Source organism: Felis catus, chromosome F1 (genome assembly GCF_018350175.1).
Source record: "Felis catus isolate Fca126 chromosome F1, F.catus_Fca126_mat1.0, whole genome shotgun sequence".
Lineage (NCBI taxonomy): Eukaryota > Metazoa > Chordata > Mammalia > Carnivora > Felidae > Felis > Felis catus.
In genome coordinates, this window is record NC_058384.1 from 7,585,345 (window position 1) to 7,592,263 (window position 6,919).

Consider the following 6,919-nt stretch of genomic DNA (forward strand, 5'->3'; position numbering starts at 1 on the left):
AAAGCCAACTTGATGAATCTGCAATAGTCAATTATGATTTGACTTTATCAGCAGTTTCTGAATCCTGAAATTGCATGCTTAAAAAAAAATCTGCCTAACATTCTAATAAGAGACAATTGTGCATGGAGCCAATTAAATCATAGGGAGGGTGAAGATTATTGATGATTTATTTTTACTTCATAGAAAAATTAGTAAGGAAAAAATTCTCCTTGGACAAAATCTGGCTATCAAACCTGCTCCTTCTGGCCTCAGACATGCTGAAAATTGTCAATTCCATTATGGACTCTCCTGTCTTCCATGGGTGAAATAATCTTAGGAATGGTCGAGAAATTCTGCACTCTTGGTAAGACAGAAACATGGACAGACCTGGTTTCTTTTTTTTTTTTTTTAATTTTTTTTAATGTTTATTTATTTTTGAAAGACAGAGAGAGACAGAGCACAAGCAGAGGAGGGGCAGACACACACACACACACACACACACACACACACACACAGAATCTGAAGCAGGCTCCAGGCTCTGAGCTGTCAGCACAGAGCCCAATGCAGGGCTCAAAATCATGGACCGCAAGATCATGACCTGAGCTGAAGTTGGACACTTAACCGACTGAGCCACCCAGGCACCCCGACCTGGTTTCTAATTTAGAGTTTCCCCACATAAGTATTCAACAGATCTTGGGAGTATGACCTCAATTTCCAGGATTAAAAATATTGACATTTTATATGACTGTCCAATATTAATGGGGAAAGAAGATCTTTAAAGACAACTCAGAAAATATGATCCAACAGCATTCATATGATTCAGAGTTTAATCTACAATTTCACTTACTTTTCCTTAAAAGTGGAGATTATCTGCCCTTTAGAAAGTATACATTATTAAAGGTAATGTTCTCCCCCAAAAAATGTAATAAGAGAAAGCCAATGTTATAGTTTCAGGGAAGTTATGACATTGGTAGAGCACTTGAAAATCCTTCATAAGAAAGTGTCAGGGAGAAAAAAAAAAAAAGCTCTCTTGTCCCCAGCAATAAAGCTGTGTGTTATTATCCATATTTTCTGGGTGGATCTATAGCTTTCCTAGAGTCCTGGACAGACCATATCCATAGCTCCCCCATGAGCAGAAGCACGTTTCTGTCACATGAACACTCCACATTGGCCACAGCCAACTGTACCGTGACTCAAAGAAACCCAGTTACAGGCTAGGGAGTGGACTAGGAAGAGAGATGTACCTAGTAGATGGCACCTGGCCCTACCAACCACAGCTCTCCTTTAGGGAGTCTGACTATGAAATATACCAAGGAAATGGGTAGCAGTAAAATCAGCCAAAATAGAGAAGAGTGAAGTCATTCTAGTGATGCCACCTTAGACCAGTAACAGCAATGCTTCAGGTGAAACACTCAAGAGTTCTTGTTGACTCACTGCATCTGCTCTCAGGTTACTGGAGTAATGACTGGTCCTTGAACAGCGAGGCTGGACTTTGTAGTTACTGGGTTGCTTTCTTATCTTTTATACTTTCTTGTGTATCGACACAAATAAACTCACATTAATTGAGATAACCTGACTGCACGTCTGTTCCTTGCCATCCTGAGGGGCCTAAGACACTTCCTAAAGTTACAGCTATCCCCAGGATAATATCCTGAAGAAATAACAGAAGGGCTGTGGTAACTGTGTCGTGATTAGATGCAGACCCACACTGGTGATCTCCACAGTAAATCCCCCAGATCCGCTCTGTAAGTTTCTACATCAAATTGATTGTTGCCAAATATCCTGGACTTATAAAGACGAATTGGAAGCATTGAGGACACAGATGAAAAATCCATTCAGGAGATGAGTATACCACAGACACAGAGTTTGTTAGAGCTGGAAGAAAAATTAGGACTCTTGAAGCCCAAAAACATCTTTTTTTAAATATATGAGGAAAATGAGGTGCAGAACACACACACTGAGCTAACTAGAGGCAGATGTGTTATAAATATAGAAATTGTTTTTAAATACGTATTATGATTGACTTAATAAATGCAAAAATTGCTAATAATATGCTGAATATTTGGAGCAAGTGGAAGTTTACAGAGGTTTGTGGATGATGGTAGTCACACTGCCCCTAAGCAGAAGACGGGCCTTCACAACGCCATGACAGGGATCAGACGAAGCGGGGCAGAGTAAAGGCATATTCAGCCTGGCGTCTTTTCCTACTAAATTTGGGTAGGGATTTATAATATCAGAAGAAGGTCAACAGTTGTGTGTAGTAAGCCCATTGTGGACACTTGTTCAAAAGTTAAAAGAATGCCATAAAAAATACCATTTAATTTATGGATTGAAAACAAAGTTCTTATTTTGAAGTTTGTCACTCAGCCAGTCAGCTTGTAGCCATCTATATGAAAAGGATGCGTGAGATAGATTCTTTAAGTCTAACATCTGCTGACAGTCAAGTCTTGCTAGCTGTTGGTATGGTCATGTAATCAGGGAAGCCTAATCACGTTGTGCCACAGTGTGATGCTCGGTTGCATGCGTCAATTTAGCTGGGTGACAGCCCCCATGTGTTCAGTAAACACTAACCTAGGAGTTGTTGAGGAGATATTTTGTAGATATGATTAAAGTCTACCGATGGTTTTAAGTAAGGACGATTGCTTCATATCATCTGGCTGGGCCTGATTCAGTCAGGTAGAGAGGCCACAAGAGCAGAACTAAAGGTGTCCTAATGGGAAGAAATTCCACCTGTGCACTGCAGCACCAACTCCTACCCAAGTTCCTGCAGCCTGTTCCACAGCCTGCCCTGGGGATTTCAGCCTTGCCTAGTCAGCCCCACTAAAGATAGGCCAGTCCTTTGCAATAAGTCAATCTCTCTCTCTCTCTCTCTCTCTCTCTCTCTTTCTCCCCCACCCCACCTAATAAGTGTGTACCCTATTTGTTCTATTTTTATGGTAGAACTCAGACTGATAAGCATGGTGATAATCCCAAAATCTTAGTGGCTTAAAACCACAGAGGTTTTATTATTATTATTTGCACACTTTTTTTATTTGAGTAGAGTGGACACACAAGGTTACATTAGTTTCAGGTATGCAACTTAGTGATTTGACAAGGTTATACGTCATGCTGTGTTCACCACAGGTATAGCTACCATCTGTCCCATTACATCTATCACCTCACATCTGTCAGAATAGCTGAAATAGAAGAAACAAGTGTTGGTGAGAATGTGGAGATAAAGGAACCCTTTTGCATATTGCTGAGAACGCAAACTGGTGCGGCCAGTATGGAAAATAGTATGAAGTTTTCTCAAAAAATTAAAAATGGAAATGCCATATGATCCCATAATTCCACTATTGGATATTTATCCAGGGAAAACAAAAACACTAACTCAAAAAGGTATGTGCATTTCTATATTTATCACAGCATTATTTACAATAGCTAAGATGTGGAAGCAGCCTAAGTGTCCATCAATAGAGGAATGAATAAGGAAAATGTGGTATACACATGATGGAATGTTACACAGCCATAAAAAGGATGAGATCATGCCATTTGCAACAACACAGATGGACCTAGGCCACTCAGGGACCCAAGTTGACAAAGCCAATATTGGTGGTCACTGTATCAGAGGGAAAGGAGATCCCTGGAGGGTCTTCCATCAGCAAGCAATTAAATTCTGGCCAGGAAGTAACGCATGCCCTTTTTCTCACAATATAATGGCCACAACTTGTCACATAATCTCAACCAGTCTAATGCTAAGAAGTTCAATCCTATCCTATTTCTGGAATGGTGGAGAGTCCAAAATATTTAGTGAATAGTATTAATGACTAAGATAGTTAATTAGAAACATACCAACTTATCAATAAGCTTCTCATTTACACTGAGGACAAATTTATGAGAATAAAAATTAAGGAATATTTAAGAATATAAAGAATACAAGAGTTCTAGGATCAGAATGACTCTCTAAGAAAGGATGAATGGAAACAAAACAGAATACCTTAATCTTAGGTGTTGGTGATGTTAAAAGAAAAAAATCGACCCTGAAAACTTTACTCAGAGATGTCAACAAACTGACTTCATGCTTACACAAGGGCAAAAATAATCATGGATGTAAGGGATTCAAATTGCTTTCTTTTATGTGGTCATGGCTTCTAGATATCTATGTAGGTGAACTTCATTGTCAACATCTAAGATAACAGGTAAGTAAAAGCATAACTAAAGAGAAGCATGTTCTCAATTGAGCTTTGTGAGTGTCTCCAAAGTCTTCTGATACAAGGATCCTCAGTTGATGTGTGTGTGGCAGCTCCCTTTACTGTGTAGGTTGGCTGCTCACTAACCTTTGTCTCATTTTCTTCATGAAATAAAACCATCTATTTTTTAAATATGTGTTTCCCTCCTCTTTTAAACAAATAATGTATCCTAAACATATATTACCAATTCTCTTAAAATTATATCCCAGGCAGCAAAAGGGCCTTTCATCAGGATGTCATATATTGCCTACGAAACTTATAGTTTATTCCAATTCATCCAGGTTTTAAGAGATAAAAATGCAACAAAATGTATTCGTTTTATGTGTGAAATAACACATATGGGAGAACCATTCGATGTAACTAACATTTCTGAAACACCAATTCTCTGCAGTACTGGAGTTGGTGCTATGGAACAGATGAGTTCATAACAGAACAATGAGTGTGCTTGTCCTCAAAGGAGCTTATAATCCAATATGGAAAGCATACCCAAACATGGGATCCCTCCAGTTGGAGCAAATAATTCTCTAACATTTGCCTGCCACAGTGTAGTTAAAAATAATCCAATCCAGAATAATGTTTCCCCAAAGACCCAGGAAAGAATAGGACAGTGAGGAGACATGAAGTGTGTCAAAGCTGACCCACTCACTTACATGGACACATTCCTTTCCATAAACCCAGCTATATGTGCCCCACAACCATCTCACTTGCCTCTACTGTCATGAGCCAAGGCACACTAGGGGTTATGTGGTGGGAGCAGTCCACCCTACATCCTTACATTGTATACAATAGGGAACCTTTTTTATTGAAAATGTAAAACAGAGAATACCTAAAATCATCTGCTTTTTAGTATGATAATCGCTATTAGAAATTTTTAACAATGTCAATGACAGAATACTCCTGTTCAGGGAAAAAAAAATTTTTTGTTGGTCTAAATTTTAGCCAAGTGACTACATCTAGAAGGGACAGCTCCCACTGCCCTGCCCTTGGTATATACAATACTGTTCATGGGTGATGCTCTTTTTCAGTTTCTGGTAAAGGGTAAAAACAATGAGCATTAATTGTACCAATCCCAAGCAAAATCTGTGTTTATTCATTTATTCAACAAATATCTAACAATCCTGTATTGTTTCCAAGTTCTGTGTTGAGTGCTAGCCATACCAAGATGAATAAGATAGTTTCTGCTCTCGGGACCTCAGAGTTTAGGGGGAAAAAAGAAAGAAAAAATTGAAACGTTTTATTTAAAACTTCAAGTATACTTTGCTTCCTACCGTGAGAGAATAGGTAGTACTGATCAATCCATTTGCAGAAAACAACTAGAAAAGCTGGAAAAAGATTAAATACTACATTTTTTTGAATGCATCAGAGATAGACCAAGACAGGGAGGAAAACTGCATGATCAAAATCTGAGAGAGAAAACCAACAGATATGAGTTAAGAATTTGCAGGCACTTTTCTTCAGAGGAATCTGCTGATTCTAAACGGATGGATGCTGATCAGAGTTTTCAATGGACTCAAGGGACTAGAAATACAATACTGGAAATCAGATTCACCAAGTGAGATGGGCTCTTACAAGCTGCAGTCTTACAGTTGGGATTCTGAAGGATAATACACAAGGAGTAAAGATGAACTGGAAACAGACCAGCCCTATCAGGAGACTTCCAATGGTCCCTATCTCTGAAGTCAGATGGTTTGGTGTTCTTATTCCTTCCAGCTTAGCCACTTACATTTTCAAAACCAATGAAAGATATGAACCCATAGATTCAAAAATTCTCATGAGTCCCAAGGAAAATGAATACAAAGAAAACCACTCCTAGTGAAACAGCTAACTACCAACACAAATTAGACAGATTTTTTTTGAAAAATACATATTACCTTTAGAGAAGTAACAAGAATGATGGCTGAGTTCTCAACAAACAACAGATTCCAGAAGACAGTGGAGTGAGTAATAACTTCAAAGTGCTTAAATAAACGCCACCCTGAATTCTTTACACAGGAAAAAATATTCTCAAAAGATTATGAGGAAGTTAATTTTCAGGCAAAGAAAACTTAAGGTTTTGTCACTCACCAAAAGAAACACTAAAGGTTCTTCCTCATTCAGAAGGCAATGAACCAAGATGGAAGCCTTGAGATTCAAAACAGAATGAAAATTAACAGAAAGAGTTGGTATGTGGACACATTTAAACAATTGGACTGTGTAAGTAAATATTTATTTCTTATAGCAATACAACCTGGTGAGCATGGGGATGTGAGAAGTAAATTGAGTTCAACTGTCCTAAGGGCCTTGCGTTGTCCAGGAAGGAATGAAGGCATTTATTTATTTCAGATTTTAGTAAGTCAAGAATGTACATTATAATCTATAGGGTAATCATTAAATGAGTAATCAAATGATATATGGCCAATAAGCTAGTAAATGGGAGGGAGGCAGATTAAAAAATAATTAATTCACTAGAAGGCAAGAAGACAGACAAAGGAACACAGCAGAGTGCAGACAAATAAAAAGTGATAATAAGATATGTTAAAACAAATTTACTCATAATGACCTCAATTTAATTTTTTTCCTATTTTTTTTTCACCATGGTAAGTGTCCTCTTTAATCCCTATCCCCTATTGCCCCCATCCCCATACCCACCTTCTTTCTGGTAACCATCGGTTTGTTCTCTACAGGTAAGAGTCTGTTTCTTGGTTTGAGTCTCTCTTTTTTTCCTGCTTTGC